This window comes from Theropithecus gelada, chromosome 13 (genome assembly GCF_003255815.1).
Source record: "Theropithecus gelada isolate Dixy chromosome 13, Tgel_1.0, whole genome shotgun sequence".
Lineage (NCBI taxonomy): Eukaryota > Metazoa > Chordata > Mammalia > Primates > Cercopithecidae > Theropithecus > Theropithecus gelada.
In genome coordinates this window covers 62,357,157-62,378,234 of record NC_037681.1, presented here as the reverse complement: position 1 = coordinate 62,378,234, position 21,078 = coordinate 62,357,157, and the positions used below count along the sequence as shown (strand labels likewise).

General features: G+C 44.7%; 1 long non-coding RNA gene across 1 annotated transcript; it reads right to left on the bottom strand.

Moving 5' to 3' along the window:
* Window positions 1-19,597: 19,597 nt before the first annotated feature.
* On the bottom strand, window positions 19,598-20,481 carry LOC112605026. The gene is made up of 2 exons (XR_003115335.1): window positions 20,255-20,481; window positions 19,598-19,906 (listed from the first exon to the last, which is right to left on the bottom strand). It is a non-coding gene; the product is annotated as an uncharacterized LOC112605026 (long non-coding RNA).
* Window positions 20,482-21,078: the final 597 nt, after the last annotated feature.

Genomic DNA, 21,078 nt, shown 5'->3' with positions numbered 1-21,078 from the left:
TTATGGGATGATTTATTACATAGTATTATCACAGCAATGGCTGACTTATACAGAGAAGAACTGGGTCCTAGGCAAAATTAGGGACAGAAGAGCCTGATTGTATCAGAATGGGCCCAGGGGAGGGGAGAGGTGAGCTCAGGCTCAGAGGCAACTTGGTGCGGGAATGTGGGTTCTTAGAGGTCATTCCAGAGGGCACCAGATCCGTGTATGATTGGAAAAGGGAAAGGAGAGTGGTCTGGGGGAAATACCTGTCACCTCATTGATCATCTGGCTGGAAGGAAAATCAGGAGGAACACAGGAGCCAAGTAGTTGTAACTGAGCTGGTGACATTATTCTAAGCCGTTGTGTCTGCTCAAACTTTACATACTCCCCAGCTCGGTTAGCATTGACTCAGGAGCTGTGAGCATTGGTGGATCTAGTTGTGAGGATCCTGGGAAGGTAGCAGCAGGAAACATAAAAGAGAGCAGCAGCACCGCAGCTCTCAAATGCTCACAAGTGTGAGTGCGTGTGTGTGGCTATCTAATGGTTCTTCTTTTATAAATCTGATGGTTGCTTTCCACCCACCTGCTTGCTGTTTTCGTTGACATCTCAACCTGGAGTGGGTTTGAGGCTGGGAGGCTGAAACATATTCTGACCACATTCACCCGCTTTCTGAGAACTTGTAGGCTCAGATGAAGTCTGTGAAACTACAGACTGATAAGACAACTAGACGATCAGGGCACAATGGGGTGGCCAGTGATACTTGTTGCCACAGCAGAGGATCCTGGGCAGTAGTAGCACAGACAGGGTGTTTCTGATTTTCCTTCTTGAAATTCCTCTTCCCAGGGGCTTCCAAGCTCAGGAAGCTCTTGTCATCTCCTAATCGAGGCAGACGAAGATGAGAGTTCTGTAGGGAGGCGTTTCCACTTAATCAAGGCCAGTCATACCCAAGCTCTAGGATTAGACAGAGATCTGCAGATCTGTGCAGTTGCTTGGGCAGCCTGTTTTCTGTCTCTGCTACCTTGTTATCTGGCCCTTCTCTGAATTCCTGTAGCTTTTCCAGGACTTAAACAATGAGATTAACAGCTATCATTTTTTGAATGCCTACCATATGCTAGGCTCTCTAGTGGATCTTTTACAAGTATTATTGATAATAACAGCAAAGATAACTAATATTTACTAAGCATTTGCTAGGTGCCAGGCACTATGCCAAGCCCTATACTTGTATTAACTCACTGCAAATCCTCACAACGAGGCAACATGGGTGTCATTATTTTTATATACAAATAATAAACGGTGGAGCTCACTCCACCATTTGGATCTAGATCGGTCTGACTCCAGAGCGTTTGTTTTTTTCATTGGCGATGCTCTCTTGCTTGATATTGCTCTCCAGCTATGCCGGGACACTGTGCAGTTGTGTACCATAGACTGGGACAGATGCAGAAGGCTGGGATATGGAGTTAGATCAGGAGGATGAACACAGGATGGTAGAAGTCCAGTGAGTCATTCATGAAGGGGACAGGGATAGGGTTCAATAAGAAGTATGGTGAGGCCCTAAAAGGCAAGAGGAGCAGAGGTACAGACAACCCAGAAGCCATCAGATGTCCTGGCAGGCAGTCCAGGGGCAGGACAGCAGATCCTGGAGGAGACAGCTGGCCACAGCATAACTCGTAGTTGTGGCTCTGCCCTTTACTAACTTTTGGGCAAATTACTTACCTGCCCTGAACTTTAGTTTCTTCATTTGTAAAATGGGCATAAAGAAACCTCCTTCATAGGGTTGAAATAACTGAATGAGATAGCAAATATAAAGCACCAGTGGCAGTGCCTAGTATTAAGGATGTGCTCCATACCTAGACTGCTACATTTCTAAGATAGGGGCTCAGGCACAGAGGCAGGGAGAACCTAGGCTATCATAACTCAGAGTCAAATAAAGTGCCCTAGGAGCAGCATTCTAACTAACCTGCTGACTGGGATTAGTATTTGTTTGAGAGACTGGAATGGGGTTAACTGACCTCATTTCCATACAGAGGAGGGTGGCTGAACTGAGTGAACAAGCAGGTACTGCTTTTTTTTTTTTTTCCCATAGATGGGTGTTGAAATCCCAGCCCCATACAGCAGACAGGCTCTTGTTCAGGACTTTGGACTTCCAGTCTAATGTCCTTTCAATGATACTGTGCTGCTGGTAAATAGACACTTGACATAAAATATGTTCAAGCATGTCAATGGCACATGCATTGTAATGGTTTTGAAACATGTCTGCAAATTCCTTGATGTTCCTCCCACTAAGAGGTAGCATTGAATTCCTCTCCCCTTGAACATGGACCAGCCTCAGTGACTTGCTTCTAAGGAAGAGAATGTGGCAAAAGTAATGCTGTGTGTCTGCTAAGGCTGTTTAGAGAAGGGAGATACAGCTTCCTCCTGGCTCTGTCTCCCGGGATGCTTGCCTTTGAAACCAGTTACTATATTAGGAGGAAGCTCAGGCTACATAGAGAGTCCACGTGAAATTTTGGACCAGCAGTCCCACCTAAGGTCTCAGCTAACAGTCAGCATCGATTGTCAGACAAATGAGTGCTTGAGAGTTCAGATCATCCTTGAAGTTGTCCCAGCTGATACCAAGTGGAGCAGGGATGAGCTGTTCTCAATAAGCCCTGCCCAAATTGCTGATTCATGAGCAAAATAAATGTTGTTGTTTGCAGCCAATAAATTGTGGATGGTTTGTTTTGTAGCAATAAGTAAATGGATCATGCACATGCATAGTAGAGCACAGAGGAGAAGCAGTAGGATCCAGTTCTAAGACCTTGTGTTCCAGAGTTGCTCAGTTGATTACACATTTTCAGCTCTGCTGTGTGCTTGCTGGGAAAGTTATATACCCTCTCGAGACTGTTTTGTCCTCTGTAAAATGGTAAGATGGTAAGATTGATTGTATGGGTGTTGTATTAGCTTGCTAAGGCTGCCATAACAAGATACTATGGACTGGATGACTTAAACAACAGAAATTAATTTTCTCATGGTTCTGGAGGCAGGAAGTCCAGTTTCTTCGGAGGCCTGTCTCCTCAAGCCTTCTTCGGAGGCTTGCAGATGGCTGCCTTCTCGCTGTGTCCTTGCTTCCCACCATATGCCTAACAATGTTCGCATTTCCTCTTCTATAAGGACACCAATCCTATTGGATTAGGGCCCACACTAATTAGGATTCACTTTAACTTAATTACCTATTTTAAGGGTGTGTCTCCAAACACAGTCATTCAGAGGTCCTGGGGATTAGGACTTCAACATATGAGTCTTGTTGAGTGGTGGGGAGTGGGTAGATACAGTTCAGCCCATGACGATTGTTACCAGGATTAAATGAGGTAAAACAAACATAAAGAATAGGTTACGGGTGGACACATCAGGAGCGTTTAATAAATAATGGCCATTATTATTATATATGTGACGTCAACCTGATTAATTATACCTGATACATGCAAAAAGGGGAACACCACTATGTATGTCCCAGGGGAAGCTGTGTATTCCTCTCACTTGGATGATAAGAGAAGACAAGCTCTCTACTAAGCGCACTATGTCCCTCCAGCTCCTAACCTGGGCCCCCTGCTTAGTGACGGTGGCAAGAGAGGGGCTAAGGAGTCCCCTCTGGAGGGAGGAAGCAGCATTATTTCTTGACCCTCAGAGGCAGCTGCTTCCTTTGGGGACCCTTGGAAGGGGCTCTTTGTTTAAGCCTGGAAGATCCCAGGGTGGTATCAGGTAAGGAAAGACCTGGGACAGTGTACAAACCAGAAGTGACTCTGTCTGCAATTGCCTGGGTGCTCCAGAACTGACCCTTGGAGTCATCCCCACTGGAGACAATTTGGAAAAGGTATTTTCGAGAGAAAGTCTCCATGCAGAAAACCTTTCTGCCAAGTCCTTTGTTTTCCTAATGTTGCCGCAGTGTCTGGAGCTGACTTTTTAAAATGGCATTTTCCTGGAAAGGATTTTTTGGTCTTTTTTGGAAATGTCTCATGTAAAACAAGATCACCAGTGGGCCGTTGAGTCTAGTCTCCCCGGGCGAGCTTGGGAAATGGCAAGTGGGCGGGGGGGAAGTCTGGGTGGGAAAAATAACAAAAAACAAAGTTGGAGGGAAAGCGGGACGTGACAAAGGGGTCAGCATTCTGTGTTAGGAATAGGCTCAGAGCTCAGGATTCATTCCAGTGGGTAAGACATCGTGGTGGGGAGGGAGGGAGGAGAAGGGACCCTTGACAGCAGGACTGTGGGAACGTCCCCTGAGAGCCTCCATTCACCTCAGAAATAGACCTATCCCAGGGCCCGCCACCTCCTTCACTCCCTTGTGTGACATAGGTGAGAAGGCAAGAATGATACAACAGGGGCCATGTCTCTTCCATCAGACTGGATTTCCTTCCTGAAGAGAGGAGCTGTAGGTGGCATTCATTCCACGGCTCTAAGACGGTTGACTTGTATCTTCCCATCAGACTGGGGGGTCCCCAAGTACAGGGACCCTGTCCCTCCTTGACCTAAGGAATCCCTAGAGCTGGGAACCTCCTTCCCTTCCTTCTCTCTGTCTCCGTGAACTCACTGTGTGGGAGGAGCTTGGTTTGTGACCTGCCTGACCCAGTGAGCTACTCACAGTTGCATCTCCACCCTTAGAAGCACAGGCAAGATACGTTGACTGAAAGTCATTGCCGTGAGCAGCTTGTCGCCACCTCTCTCCAGGCCCAGGGCCAGGGCCATTTCAGTGGCCAAGTGGAATTTCTGTGGCAGGAAGACTCTTGGAAGCTCTTTGCAGAGCTGGCTTTCATCCTCTAGGCTTCTCTTCTGTCCACTCCTCAGCCTGCTTGTGCCTCTCAGGCCCGGCCGGCCTCAGGTCTCCTGGGTTTTTGGTGACCCTGGGCCTCAGACTGGAATGAGGACAAAGAGCAGAGGAATGGGTAGATAAGAATTACTGAATCTCTGAATTAAAAGCCACTCTAGGGGTGGTTTTCTCCATTTTTTTTTTTTTGTCTGGAAAGTAAATTCATACAGTGGACACTTAAGAATAGCTGTTCTGTGCCAGGCTCTGCTTCAGACACCAGGTACATAGTGGTAGACAAAGCAGTCATGGTTCCTGCCCTCATGGGGCTAAGTGTCTGATATTTGAATATTTGGACAATAGTCTCATTGAGTAGCCATACAGATTATGCTTAGAAAACCGTGTTTTTGGAGTTCTCCCTCCCTCCTAAGGCAACCCATTTCAATTTTGGACAGCTCTGAAAGTTATAGGTGTCCCTCCACAGATTGAGTCAAAGTCCTTCCCCTTCATAACTTCCACTCACTTGTCTCCGCCTACTTTCACATCTACCCAGGGCAATAAGCCTATTCCCTCCCCTCTGAAAATCCCTCACCATGGTGGTAAACCTGTTAGTTTTTCTTTTGTTTTATTTTTGGCTATCTTATTAGGTATATTCATGTTTAGGGTTGTTTTAGTTTTCTGGAGAATTCTTCTTTTTATCATTTTGTAATTGTTTTCTTTATTTTTTCTGACTTTAATATTGCTTCACCACTTGACTTCAAAGTTGTGGGTTCCTACCACCCTCCCATTTCAATAATTGGCTGGAAAGGTTCAATAATTGGCTGGAAAGGTTCACAGAACTTTGGAAGATGCTTTACTTACTATCACTTTTTTTGGATAATGATCACTTGGTATATTTTTTCTGATCTCATTTCAATGATTCTGTGTTACTACATTTTAAGTGTGTTTACTAGAAAAACCAAAAGGCTGAATTTCTTATTTGATCTTAGTGTTTCTTTTAAGAAGTAATTTTAATTCTTTACATTTGCTACATTGATTGTTAGAACACAGTTATGACTGGTATATATTGCTATCTTAATGTTTTTGTTTTAAACTCTTAGCTTCTTTCGATTCTTTTTTTCTTTCTGTTAGTATATTGACAATTTTCTATTTTTCTCTCTTATTGTTTTAACAGTTACATTTGAATTCTCTCCTTTGAGTGGTTATCCTTAAATTTTTAACATTCTGTGAATGCTACCAATTTTAAACTGTTTTTACTTACAACACTTCTGACACCAAATGGGTGATTTTTTTTTTCCCCCTGCTCACAACTGTTTCCAACTTTCTGGGCACCAGCTGGGTGTCCTACAATTCAGTTCAATTCTGACACTTACTGACTGAAGTTAGTGTCAGACTTGACAGGTTTACGGGCTCAGTCTCACAAGCCTCCCTTCACTTCAGGTGCCTATTACAAATTGGGTGCCCAAGATACTACCACTTCTGTCTGACTTGGCTACAAAGTTGTGGGTTCCCACCACCTTCCCATTTCAGGTTCAATAATCATCTGGAAGGGCTCACAGAACTCTGGAAGATACTTTGCTGACTGTTAGTTTTTTTTTTTTTGTAAAGGAGCAGATGAATGGCCAGATGAAGAGGCACATAGGACAATGTCCAGCAGAGTCCCAAACACAAGACTTCTGTTCATATGAAGTCGGGGTCTGCCATCTTCCCAGCACATGGATGTGTTTGCCAAGTCTGAAACTCGCTGAACCCCTTCGTGTAGTTTTTAATGAGAGTTTCATGATGTAGACAGGATTAATGAAATCATTGGCCATTGGTGGTTGAACTCAACCTTCAGCCCCTCTCCCTTCCCTGGAGGCTGTGGGTGGAGTAGGGCTGAAAGTTTCAAACCTCTAATCCTGCCTAGGTCTTTCAGGTGACCAAGATTCCTGAATCTGTCCACATACTGTCAACTACCAGTCCTCTTATTAACATACAAAAGATACTCACCACTCCATAGATGCTAAGGGTTTTAGGAGGTGTGTGCCAGGAACCAGGGACAAAGATCAAATACTGATTTTTATTATATCACACTGCAATTTAGGTTTATACTTGGCTGTACATCATAGAAAACAGTGGATTAAACATCTAGGGGTTTATTTTGAAACGAGAAGACTGGAGTAAAAAGTTCAGAGCTAGTACACATCTTTAAGGATATCATTAAGCACCCAGGGTTTTTAAATTTAATTATCCTTTTCTCTTACCCTTAGTATGTGACTTTGTCCTATCTTCATGGTCGCAGGGTGTCTGTTGTTCCTCCAAGCATTTCATCCTTATTTTAGGTAGGAAGAAGGGAAACGGGTGACGGGTAAAGGGCAAAGCATTCTTTCTGGAAATCAACCAGCAGGCTTCTGTTTATATTTCATTGGCCAGAACTGCAATACATTGCTACCTCAGCCTCAAGGGAATCTGGGAAGGTGTGTATTTTTAGCTGGGCACAGTGCTGCCCTGTGAAAAATCAAGATTCTATTAAAGAGAGACTATATACTGTGTGAGTTGCTATAAGTATACATAATTCATGCATATGACTAACAATTTTACAATTAATTAGACTCTGTATATCCTTAGGATGCTTTTATTCTAATTACTCCATCCTAAATTTTATGTTACTAGTATTTAGCATTTTAGGTCCACTTTTGTCTTGTTTGTTTTGTTTTATGAGATTGGGTCTTGTTCTGTTGCCCAGGCTGGAGTTCAGTGGCACGATCATAGTTCACTGTAGCCTCGAATTCCTGGGCTCAAGTGATCCTCCTGCCTCAGCCTCCTGAGTAGCTGGGACTACAGGCACACACCACCACACCTGGCTAATTTTGTTATTTTATTTTATTTTTTTATTTTTGTAGTGACAGCATCTTTTTATGTTGCCAGGGCTGTTCTCCAGCTTCTGGCCTCAAGCGATCCTCTTCCTTTGGCCTCCCGAAGTGCTGGGATTACAGGCATGAGCCACCGTGCCCAGCCCCACTTTGTCTTTAAATGTCATAAAAATCAGACAATAGTATTGTTACCGCTATTTTACAGTCAATTCTTGTTTAGATTTACCCACATGTTCATCCATTTCTTCACTTACCATTGATTCTTCCACTCTACTCCTTCTTCTCAGCTCAATTTTCTTCTAGAAGTGATAAATTATCTTGTATTTTTCTGAAGATGTGATTAAAAAAAAAAATCCCCACTCTTGAATGATAGTTGATCTTGGCTGGGCATTCTACAATGATAGCTTTTTTTTTTTCTCTAGCACAGAAAAATTATTCTATTGGGTCTCTGTTTGCTGATGCCAAGTCTGCTATTTTTTTTCTTATGAATGATCTCTCTTTAATTCCTGATGCTGTCTTGGCTCACTGCAAACTTTGCCTCTCAGGTTCATGCCATTCTCTTGCCTCAGCCTCCTGAGTAGCTGGGACTACAGGCACCCACCACCATGCCTGGCTAATTTTTTGTATTTTTAGTAGAAACGGAGTTTCACCGTGTTAGCCAGGATGGTCTTGATCTCCTGACCTCGTGATCCACCTGCCTCAGCCTCCCAGAGTGCTGGGATTACAGACGTGAGCCACTGCGCCTGGCCTCCTGATGCTTTTATAATTTTTCTCTCTCAGTCATGTTCTCAAGTTTCACTAAAATGAGCCTCGGTGTAATTTTCTACTTAGGTATCTTGCTCAGAATTCCAAGAGCTTCTTCAGTTGAAGCTCTATGCCTTTCGTCAATGTAAGGATTCTCAGCCATTACCTCTGAATATTTCTTCTCCTTTCTTCTCTCCAATTTCTCCCTCTAGCACTCATATTAGATGTAAGTTGGACCTTCACATTCTATCCTTTATGTCCTGTACTTGCTCTGCATATTTTTCCTTTTTTAATTGTTTAATGTTACATTCTGGAAAATTTTCCTCTCCTTTAGTTTTGTCTAATCTGCTATTTAATGAATCATTTGACTGTATCTTTTATTTACAGAAGCTCTAGAAGTTACTTTTTCAGGTTTATCTTTTTTAAGAAACAATATTCTATTTGTACTTTATGGTTTCTGTTCTTTATTTCAGATTATTTTATTTTAAATTCTTGAGGTGATAATCTTCCTATTCATCTTCTAGTCTTTTTTATGGTGGTTCATTTCCTCAGGTGGGTTGTAATTTTTTGTTGTGAATTCATCTTTAGATGCTTTTCCCCTTGGGATAGAGAGGATCTTCTGTAGAAAAGTTTTCTATTCTTCTAGAATTTCTCCATGTGCCCCAGGGAGACTGTTGAGGACAAATTCTTACATTAAGAATATAAGAAGAATTTTTTGATTTGGGATTCAAATACTAGGTTGTGACGGCTAATTTTATGCATCAACTTGGCTAACCCATGGTACCCAGTTTTTGGTGAAACACCTAGCTTGGTGTTGCTGTGAAGATAATTTTTAAAAGATGTGATTAACATTTAAATCAGTGGGCATTGAGTAGAGCAGATTGCCACCCATAATGTGGATGAGCCTCATCCAGTCACTTGAAGGCCTGAAAAGGAAAAGAAGGAATTCTGTCTCTAGGCTGCCTTTGACTTGAACTATGACATTGTCTCTTCCCTGGGTCTCTAATTTGATGGCTTCTCCTGAAGATTGTGGATTTGCCAGCCCTGATAATTGCATGAGCTAATTCCTTAAAATCAATCTCTTTCCCCATCTCTCTATCCCCCATCCCTCCCTCCCCTCATCTCTTTGTCCTATTGGTTCTATTTCTCTGGAGAACCCTGACCAATATGCCAGGTAAGCAGTGTAAATTTGTAGAGCACACTTGTGTTTGGTATGGATTTGAAGTTTTGTGGGCTATCAAAACTCTAGCCTCTAGACATTAGGACCTATATTTGGATAAATATAATCTTGGACCATCAAGACATCAGCTGAGGTTTTCTACTCTGACTAGGAGTTTTCTTTTTAATTTCTGGCACCTAGAAATTTTACTTTATTTATTTATTTATTTATTTATTTATTTAGAGACAGAGTCTTGCTCTGTTGCTCAGGCTGGAGTGCAGTGGCATGATCTTGGTTCACTGCACCCTCCACCTCCTGGGTTCAAGTGATTCTTGTGCCTTAGCCTCCTGAGTAGCTGGGATTACAGGGGCACTCCACCATGCCTGGCTAATTTTTTGTGTGTTTTTAGTAGAGATGGAGTTTCACCATGTTGGCCAGGCTGGTCTTGAACTCCTGGCCTCAAGTGATCCACCTGCCTTGGCCTCCCAGAGTGCTGGGATTACAGGTGTGAGCCACCACACCTAGCCAATTTTACTTTATTTTTATGAGCTTAGCTATGTTTACAAAATTGGTTTTTTTTTTTTCTTTCTTTCTTTCTTTTTTCTTTTGCTATGTATTACCAATATTTTAATGGGTTAGTAGAGGGAGTGGAAGTCCATGTTAGCTCAGTGTGTAATGTTTCTAGAAACTGAAAATCTGACTGGGTTTTAGATTGTTGAAAACAGCTTTCATATTCCTCCCTAAGACTTCTCTAACCAGTTGCCCTTCACATGATGAGGTGCGTTATCTCCATTGGACTTTTCTTCTGCGGTCCAGTTTGTTCATGTGCTTCCTGAAGAGTGGGACCCCAGACAAAGCTGCGTTCCTCACTTATGGTTAGACTAAGAGGTCAGAACCCACTGTCACTCTACATTCTGGATTCCACACTCTTCCCCATGAGGTCTTAGGTTCCAAGAAGTCTTTGGGCTAAAACATCACAGTGCTGGCAAAGAATCAGCTTCCAAAACCCGTAGTGGGTAGAAAAAGAGTAAGAACTATCAAAAGAAGCTGGGAAGTGTGAAAGGGTAACTAGCATTTAGAGAAGTTAAGGTAAATGAGATGTGGCCCAGCCTGTGGAGCCCTGCAGGGACATTCCTAGCCCTTTCTCAGAACAAATCATTTCATGGCAGAAAGCTGCAAGAGACAGTCTCAGTGATTTTTTAAAAAAAATTATTATTTAGGTTATTATTTGCATTTGGTCTACTTTTTTTCAGGCTTAGATTTTTTTTTTTTTTCAGGATTTTGTGCAAGCACCTGAAATCTCTGTTTAGAAACCTTGCTGTATTCTGTTTGCTGTGTTTTGTTCTGATAAGCCTGGATTTTATAACTGCCAGGTCTTTCGTAGAATGGCTGGAAGCAGGGACCTGTAGCCTGATGAAGATAGTTGCTAAGGAATAATTCATTTAGTGTAGATTAAGAATCACACCAGTTATCATCTCAAAAGGGAAGGACAGAGGGAGATGGAGAGGTGGGGAAGGAGAGAGAGAGAGAGAGAGAGAGAGAGAGTTATCAGGTAGAGAAAACCTGCCATGTGACCTTTCTAAATCCCTTAACCTCTCTGAGTCTCAATTTCTCTGTCTGTAAATAGAAAGCATTTGACATTGACTCCCCTGCCTCAAATGATCTGAGCTCTGATTTCTCTGGTAGCAAAAAAAAAAAAAAAAAAGACAGTGATGTAGGGTTGTGCTGCTGGGAAGAAAATATGCTGCCTGCCTGTCCGCCTGCCTGCCCGCCATCCGTCTGTCCCTCTCTCCCTAGTTCCTTCCTTCCTTCCTTTCTCTCTTTCTCTTTCTTCCCTCCCTCCCTCTCCCTTTCCTTCCTCCTTCCCTCACTTTTTCCCTCTTTCTTTCCTCCTTCCCTTCCTTTCTCTTCCCATCCTTTCCCTTTCTCTTTCTCTCCTTCTCACTCTCTTTCTCTTTCTTTCTTTCTTTCAACAGATTCTTGCTCTGTCACCCAGGCTGGAGTGCAGTGGCATGATCTTGGCTCACTGCAACCTCCACCTTCCAGGTTCAAGCAATTCTCCTGCCTCAGCCTCGTGAGTAGCTGGGATTACAGGTACCTGCTGCCACATCCAGCTAATTTTTGTATTTTGAGTAGAGCCAGACTTTTACCATGTTAGCCAGACTGGTCTCGAACACCTGACCTCAGGTGATCGACCTGCCTCGGCCTCCCAAAGTGCTGAGATTATAGGTGTGAGCCACCGTCCCCAGCCGCATATGTTGCTCATGTTGCAGCTCCATGTCTTAGAATGGCAGTTTTAAATTCTCGAACTAATAGTAATAGCAGAATTTTCTCTAGCGCTCACAGTGGGCCCGACACTGTCCTAAGCACTATATCAGCTTGTCTCATTTAATCCTCACAATATCCGCATGAGCTAGGTACTGCTATTATCTTCATGCTGGAGGTAAGAAAACAAAGACACAGAAAAGTTAAGTCACTTGTCCAAGGTCCCACAACTAGAATGTGCCGGAACTGGATTCAAACACGAATCATGGGACTCTAGAGTTCGTGCTGTTAGCCCATAGATGTAAGAGCTGAGAGGCAGGCAGCTTGGGGGAATTCAGAAAAGCCATGAAGATACTTTTTTGTTTGTTTGTTTCTCAGATGGAGTCTTACTCTGTCACATGCCACCACAACTGGCTAATTTTTTGTATCTTAGCAGAGACTGGACTCCACCATGTTGCCCAGGCTGGTCTTAAACTCCTGACTCAGGTAATCTGCTCGTGTGGGCCTCCCAAAGTGCTAGGATTACAGGTGTGAGCCACCACACCTAGGCCCATGAAGATACTTTAAAAGCCCTGGAAAAAGAAAGAATAAAGGGGAGACAGCACAGAATGGGGGATTTGACTTAGTCTCGATGGGAAGGCATCTCAAGAAAGTATGTATTGAGGTGAGCTCTGGGGGAGAAGAAGGTGTTAACTAGGCATGGCAAGGAAGAGCCTGGCAGGCAGAGGGGTTGGATATGCTGAGGGTACACAGTGAAGTCAGGAACTGGAAGGTGTCTATGCACTTGGGGTTCAGAGAATGGGGGAGTGGGGCAAAATAAGACTGGGCAGGTGGGCAGGGGCCTGCCCATTCAGGGCTTTCTGTGCCTCTGTGTGTCTCAGGGTTTCTTTACCTTACCACAATTGGCATTTGGGGCTGAGTTAGTCTTTGCTGTGGGGACCACCCCGTGCAGTGTAGGATGTTTAGCAACATCCCTGGCCTCTACCCAGTAGGTGCAATAGTATTCTGGCTCTGAGTTGTGACAACCAAAAATGTCTCCAGTTATTGCCAAGTGTCCCCCAAGGGGAAAAATTGTCCCTGGTAGTACATCACTGAGCAAGATATTTCACTCTCTTGGTATCCTTTCTCACGAGATGTCTACACAAGGGACCCTGAGTCACAGGGTGACTTTCTAGACATAGGTATTGACTTGGGTCTCCTTTGGCCAGGTTGCACCCCAGCCCATCCAGGTAGGTACAACCTCTTGAATTCCCTCCTTGGAACCTGCCACGCTCAAGCAGAGGTATTATCGTTGTCAGGGTGGACAATGCTGAAATTAGTGCACTGAACTAGGAAATGAAGACCAGAAAAATACATCAGGTTCAGAGCAAAAACAAAGGGTTTCTTTACAACCAGGCCATCTAATGTTTCGGCACAATACGATACTTTCCCAACTTGCCCAGTCCTCTTTCTCCTGAAACCAACGTCAATGTGTAGTGCTTAACAAAGCAGGCCTTTTACAGAGAAAATGACCTTAAGTCACAAAGAATAGAAACAAGATACTTGGCATAAATGGTAATAATAACCAGATTCCTGTGAAGGGCTAAAATATTGCTACTTTAGTCAGTGATTGTTGTGGGAATTTGTACTTTTCAAACTCAATATCGAGCCCTTCTGGAACTTTTTGTCAAGTGTTTTCTGCTGCTGCCAAGTAACCCAGGGAAAAGGAGAAAGTTGTTTTGTCTACTGTGTTTCTTCTATCACCGGAAAAATCAAGTTCTAGGTGGGTTGTTTTTTTTCTTTGTCTTTTTTTTTTTTTAATGGCATGAGTTGATGCAAATGCTATAGTCTGCCCAACCTGAGATGTCCTTGAAGGATGATGTTTATCTAGGAGCTATCCCAGGCCTTCTGTTTTTTTTGTTGTTGTTGTAGAGATTCTGACTTCCCTTGCCTTCAACCTGTAGGACTTCCAAGCAGGGCACAATTTGACTAAAACATTGTAATGCCAAAAAGATTGTCCACAAAGAAAACTGTGCACTAGCCTTATTCACATTTCCTGGCCTGTTCCCCTGATTACTCGCACCTCTGACCTGAGATCATGACCTCTTCCAGACGAGCTGGGTCCTGCCTGGAGGCCACCCCCGCAGAGGAAACCCTGCTCAGAAAAGCCACTTTGTCTCTTAGCCTGGAGATCATTTGGGGCAGACTGTGGCTCTGGGCAGGGAGCCAGAGCACTCTGTCCAGGTCATAACTAACTTCTAGTTATCTGTCTCTCCTGTTAAATGATTATCCCTTTTTCACAGTTGAAAAAGGAGGCAACTCAAAATTAGAGTTGAACTTAACGCAAAAAGTCTGTGGTGTCAACAACAACCATCATGATACTAGTGAATATTAAGTAGTTATTGTCAGCCCTGTTAGGTGGTCTGTATACATTGTCTCATTTAATTATTACATTACCTCTATGAGGTAAGTACTATCATAATGCTCATTTTACAGATGAGAAAACTGGGGCTTAGGGAAGTTAAATAATTTGATCAAGGTCACACAATTTTAAAGTGGCGGAGCCAGGGCATTCAAAGCTGAAGTATTCCTTGTGCCCTCTACTCTTTGTTGCCTCTCTTGACCCTTTTAGAGACTTTACAAAAATATTTGGAGGAGGCTCATGGTGTTTCTATAGAATTCCACCTTTGGACATATGGAAGTCTTGATAACAAATCTTAAGTATTTCTGAAAAAGTTGATCTCATGTATGGCTTTTGGGCTGTGCTGGGATGGGCATATTCTCTGCCCCTTATTTAAATTATGTTGATATTCATCCAGACGCCGTGGCTCACACCTGTAATCCCAGCACTTTGGGAGGCTGAGGTGGGTGGATCACCTGAGTTAAGGAGTTTGAGACCAGCCTGGCCAACATGGTGAGACCCTGTCTCTACTAAAAAAAAAAAACAAAAACATCAGCTGGGCATGGTGGTGTGTGCCTGTAATTCTAGATACTTGGGAGGCTGAGGCATGAGAATCACTTGAAACTGGAAGGTGGAGGTTTCAGCGAGCCGAGATCGCACCACTGCACTCCAGCATGGGCAACAGAGCAAGACTCCTTCTCAAAAAAACAAACAAGAAACCAAAAAAAACCCCAAAAATTCCAAAGAAAGCTTTATAGTTATAAATATCAGTTTCATTGATCAAGTTTATCATCATCTTTGTGGGTACTATTTATAAAGATAATATGGATTTTTACCTCTTGGCATCATGGAAAACCGAGGTGATATCACTGGGCTTTGGTTTCTTTATTTGTAAATGAAGGATTTGGGCAGCTTGATCTCTACGGTCTCTTGCCTTTACACTCCAGTGTGCACATGGACATATGTACCTGTGAAGCCCACTTAAAGACCTGGCATCCTCTTCGTGAGGCATCAGTCATGGCCCACTGGCTCCCAAAATGTAGAATTCAGGTTCCAGGTGGCCAGTCAGCATGTCTGAGGATTTGTAAGCCCAGTCATCTAAGCAGCTGGACTCTTTGCCCAGGAGGGTGCTGTCCACGTACAGCCACCAGCCCTCATTATAGCTCAGGATCTATAGATCCTGTTTATAAACAGTGACAGGTATAAACTAAACTAGTTTGCCTTCAAGGAGCTCCTGCCCTTCTTAGGGAGGGCACTTGAACCAGTCTTTTCACTCTGTAGGTTAAAGAAGAAACTGAACCCAGTCCCCATCTTCCATGGGCCACAGAAAGATCAGGTCGTAGAGCTACCATTCCAGGCATGAGTTTCCTGGGGACAAACTTGCCATGGAAAAGGCCCAAGAGAGGAAGCACGCGAAGCCCAGAGTAAAGGAAAGAGGGAAGGATGATGGTTAATCCTGTTTAATGGTTAATTCTGGGTATCCTGGTTAATCCTGGGAGTCTCAGAAGATGACCCATCCCAGAAAGTTGCCTCCCCACAAGGTCTGTTGGTACTGATCTCAGGTGCAGGTAAAGAAGGACCCAGGGGAGGAAGAATGGGCTTAGCTGAGCACATTCACACGTATGAGAGAAAACTTTGCCACAGCGTAGGAAGGACTAAGTGGGTGTGGGAAGCCAAGTTGGTCATTGTCCCAACAATCCTGATGCGTAAGAGGTAAAGAGGAGAGAAAAAAGTAGTCATCTAAAATTGATTGAGGGTCAAAATTATGGCATCCCAATTGGAGGCAAACTGTGATAGACTTAAAAAGATTGGAAAGTGTTTGTTGTGCGGTGTAAAGCAGGGGTTAGCTTGCAAAGTATAGCCCGTGGGCCAGATATGGCCCATTGGCCTAGTTCTATAAATGCAGTTTATTGGAACATCCATCTACTCATTTATGTATTACCTATGGCCGCTTTTGTGTTGCAATGGCAGAGTTGAGGAGTTGCAACAGAAACCATCTGGCATACAAAGCCTGAAATATTTACTATCTGGCCCTTTACAGAAAAGAGGAAAGGACACATTGTTCCAAGTCCTGGATCCACAACTTTGGATGCATACTAGCTTTTGTAACCCACCTTTCAACATCTGAATTTCTCATCTGTAAAATGGGGCACTATGTCATGTGTGCCTGCTAACCACTTAACTCACTGAAGAGTTAAGACACTGAATGAAACGAGTGTGAAAATGTAAGTATTTGGCAAAAGAGAAAAGACAGAGAAAGTTGGTTTTTTTCTCCAATGGGGCTAAAGAGAAAATAAACAAGAAAAGTTGCCAAAGGGCATGTGTACCCTTTTATTTGTGTCAGTGAATGTATAGTTTCCAGTCAATGGAAGCTTGGTTATTAAAATTAAAGAGGAAGAAATAAAATTCACAGTCACTTTGAAAGGACTGAAGAGATTCGTTAACAGTGAGGTACAGTCACAGCGGGTACAGGTACAGGTCTGAGGTGTGCTGACCCACCTGGGAGCAACAAAGTGGGACTGAGGGAAGGGAAGAATGAGAAGACAAATCAGGAAATATCGCCTGGGATATGCTTATATGAGCAATTATTCACTGTTTATCTGGAATTCAGTTTAGCTGGACATCCTGTATTTTTATTTGCTAAATGTTGCAACCTTCCCACACCGTGAGTGGTTTTGGTAGGGCAGCCAATCACAGGACTCTGCTCCCTGATCACGGGGCTTGTTGATGTTCAGTCCTGAAATTCTGAATCTTAAGGAGAGAGAAATGAGGAGAGAAGGCAGTTGGAGCTGATCATTTGATGACAATGTTCCAGAAGATCTTCAGAGCTGTCCAGTTCTGTCTTTTCCAGGACTGTAGTTCAGGCTTGCTTTTAATTCTCCAAACTATGCCATTCGTTTCCAATCTATCCCTTTCTGTTCCTTAAACTAGTCCGGGTTAGTTTCTGTTGCTTGCCGTCAAAGAACCTTAACCCAATATCTCGAGACACCCAAAACAGTATCCAATAAACTGTGGGGATGGGTAAAGGGGTGGACAGAGAGGGGAGGAGATTAAGTAGGGAAGGCTTTTTTTGAGTGTAGATCTGGACATAGGCAGAAGAGGGGTTGGGGGAGTGGTGACAGTATTTTCAGAATCTGCCGAGTTATTTATATCTGCTATAACAAGAAGAAATAGGGAGCCACTAAAGGCTCTTGAGTAGGGGAAGGACTTGATAAAAATGACATTCAATTTAAAAAAATATTTCCAAAGTTGGCCTTTAAGTGTCTCGGAGGGGAAAATGGTGGTAGGGAAGCTGGCTGGGGGGCTGGCTCCATGGTCCAAATGATAGTCCAGGAGTCTAGTGTGTAGAAGTGAGGCACTAAGGATGAAGAGGAAGAGAAAAATGGCAAGAATCAGCTCAGAAGGAGACTGTGGGATTTTAATGACTTTCTGGTCATGGGGAATATCCAAGAGCAGGGAGGGAAGAGCTCCAATTGGGTCATGAGCTGCAGTAACTCAGCCGTAGGGGCTCCATGACCATAGGCTTCCCAGGACCTGTGGCTGCAGGGTGGGCCCATGGTGGGGGCAGTCTGAAAGGAGCAGCTCTTGGAGGCCCTTGGGCCCATGATCCTCGTTGGCTGCGTCTCCACTCTGGGGGAGGGCTGTGGTGAGTACAGGCTGCAGCCGAAAGTGACAGGGATGATTAAAGGGATGGAAAATCAGGCCCATGAAGAGAGGTTAAAGGACTGTAGCTATTTAGCCTGGGGAAGAGAGGCAGTCATGTAACAGCTCCCTTCAAGTCCATGTGGGGTGACTGGTAGACGCGTGCTAGGCAGCTGCCCAGCGCAGCTGCCCGGCACAGCTGCATACAGGGGGAGAGAGCACCCCTGGAGCAAGCACCTCTGCAGCGAGGGAAACGCATGCTCTCAGGGGAGGAGGGAGGCGGAGGCATAATTCTAAAGGCTCTTTTGTGGTTTCTGAAGGCCCCTCTCCCCTCCCCTTTGTTTTTTGCATCTGTCATTATGCTGTGCAAACCACAGCCAGGCCTCTTGACAGCACCAATATCTGCTTTCCTGAACACTCGGAAGGTAATGTGGCTATAAAATTGACAAGTTAGATAAATACCAGTACAAAGGGGAGACTGTGTGTAGCTTTGTGCAGCCTTCTGACTGGTCTCCCAACCCGACCCGGATAAATCCTCTGTCTGCCTCCCTCCAGTCACCCCCAGCCTCGTCCATTCCATCTGGGCTCCTTCTGACGGACTCCCCAGGAGCTCACATTTGCTCGGCCTCTTTGTCTAATTTGTCACTTTGACAACGTGAAAGGTCTTTTATTTCTTCCCAGGTCAAATATGTTTCATTTCATTTAAAAAAAAATTTTTTTTTTAAAGCTTCTTTTTTTTTCTGGCCGGGCCACACTCTTGCTGTCCTGGCTGTGCTGCCACAATTTTCCCGGAGGAGGCCCCAAAGCCCACACTCCTCAGATCGCTGCTAGGGCAACTGAGGGCCTACTCCTGTGGTGACTGTGTTGCCCTGATCCTCAGTGGAGGCCATGTGGGCAGCATGGTCATGGATGGAAGGCAGCTTATGAACTCTACATTCGGACACTTCAGAAATGGAGCTGGGCGGGGTGGGTTGGGGAATGGGAGGAGGAGGGATGGGGCAGGAACATTAGTCAGGATTCACCACCAAAGTGTTGGAATCTGGCTGTCCAAAAGCCCAGAGCTAAAACTCACTTGGTTTTGGTCCTGTTGTTAATGAATGGAGGGTGTCAGCAAACCTCACTCAGTGTTAGCCCAGTCTCCTGAGGGGGTGAGGAGAACCTGGAAGCCAAATCCCCACCAAGAAGTTCTGTCAGGAAGCAGGGAACTTAGACCTCACCAGATGCCTGTGGAGTGACAAGAGATCACATTCACCACCGACAGCCTCCAGCTTATATCCTAGCAGCGATCGAGGAGGTGTGGGCAAGAGATCTTTGGGGCCTCCTCTGGGAGAGACTGTGGCTTGCTGGACCCATTTTTATGTGCTGTGGCCAAAGCAGCCGACATGGATGGGGAAGGGGTACGGCAGAGGAGCAGGCACAGAGTCCGCTCATCCAGGGATTCCCAGACGAGCTGAGCCTCTCCCTAAACAGGAGTAAATGCTCTGTCCCCTTCTGCCAGGGATGTGGGGATACCCTAGGGGTAGGCCTGGCTCGTACTTCCCCTGTGAGTCCACAGCATGCAGCACGCGGCTGAGCACCCAGCGAGCAGATGGCTCTGAGGCTGGCAGTTCAACCAGTGGGGCCTCAGAAACAGGCAGAACTGCCCGCCATTCTCCAGCTGCGACTGCCCTCCTCCGCATCTGCCAAGTGGGCATGACTGGCACCCACCTCTAGAGCTGTTGTGAACATTGAGTAGCACCACACATGACCTGGGTTTGGCATGCTTGGCATGGAGTGAGACCCAATAATGTGAGCTACCATTGTATTAATAATTTATTTTCAATATGACTTCTTGAATGGAATGGATGAAGCAAAGGACAAGACTCAGCAGGAAAGGCTGGGCTTCTGAAACCTGATCATTTCTCATTTTAATCCTGCTCCCTCACTGTGGTCAGCCTGAGTGGGATCGGCTGGCCCAGCCTTTGTTTTACTTTTGTTGCCATCTCTCTTTGTGGTGGTTCTTTCTCTTCCTCCTCTACCTCCTCCTCCGCCTCAGAAGCAAAGGGTAAGGCACGGTTCTGAATCTTTGGTTCTGTAAAGAGGCGTGCCCATCTCTGTGCTCGATTCCACTGGAAAAATAAGAACAATTCCTATTATTTTCGGTTCCCAGACCTTGAATGTGTCAGGCTTCAGGTTCACTTCCTACATCTCTCCACGTCGCTTGGATCTGCAAGTAATTTAACCTTGTTTTCATAGAGCGCAAAGACGTTCCGCTTGTTTACACTGGAGACAAATTTTCCTCAATTGACGCAATCCTATTGATTAAATAATGACCTTCTTCCTCATTTAAAGGTAATTTCGGTTGGTATCATGACGTGGAGGAAGAAAATGAATGCCTTTTCTGTCTTGCTGTCTGAAGGGCAGGCAGTGAGGGCCGACTCCCAGAGCTCTGGACAGGACCCTCTCATTTTTCTCACCTGTTCTGGAGCTTCATCAGGCGTTGGAGTGGGGCTGGTGCTGGGACCCCTTGAGGAGGTTGGCTAAATAGGAACAGCCTTGATTAGGGAAATTAAAGAGCCAGCATTTGCTTTGTAATAGATGTCAAGGCTGCGACAGAGTAGGTGCTACTTTGTTTTAAAACTTGATTTGCTTTCAAGACTTATATGTAAATTATTTTTCAAGGTCACATCACGCGATATAGTCCGGGCATGTCATCTGAGCCAAGAATTTAAAATCAAAGGGAAAGGCAATGTGCCTATCAGGAAGAATTTCAGGGAACAGCCCACACAGGAAAGACACAAAGATGGGAGCCTGGGGGTGGCCAGAGAGTTGTTGGGTACTCTTGGGTAAGTCCTTTAACTTCATCTGGGTCTAGATTCCTCATTGGTAAACAGGGGTGACTGGATCAGATAACTTCTTTTTTTTTTTTTTTTGGGACGGAGTTTCGCTCTTTTTGCCCAGGCTGGAGTGCAATGGCACGATCTCAGCTCACCGCAACCTCTGCCGCCCGATTCAAGCCATTCTCCTGTCTCAGCCTCTCGAGTAGCTGGGATTACAGGCATGCGACACCATGCCTGGCTAATTTTTGTATTTTTAGTAGAGACTGGGTTTCTCCATGTTGGTCAGGCTGGTCTTGAACTCCCGACCTCAGGTGATCCACCCGCCTCGGCCTCCCAAAGTGCTGGGATTACAGGTGTGGGCCACCACGCCCGGCCTGGATCAGATAACTTCTGAGGTACTTTCTTGGTTCCATGTTCTGTGATATGATGGAATCTGGAGACCTGGTTGTTATTTGCTTCCA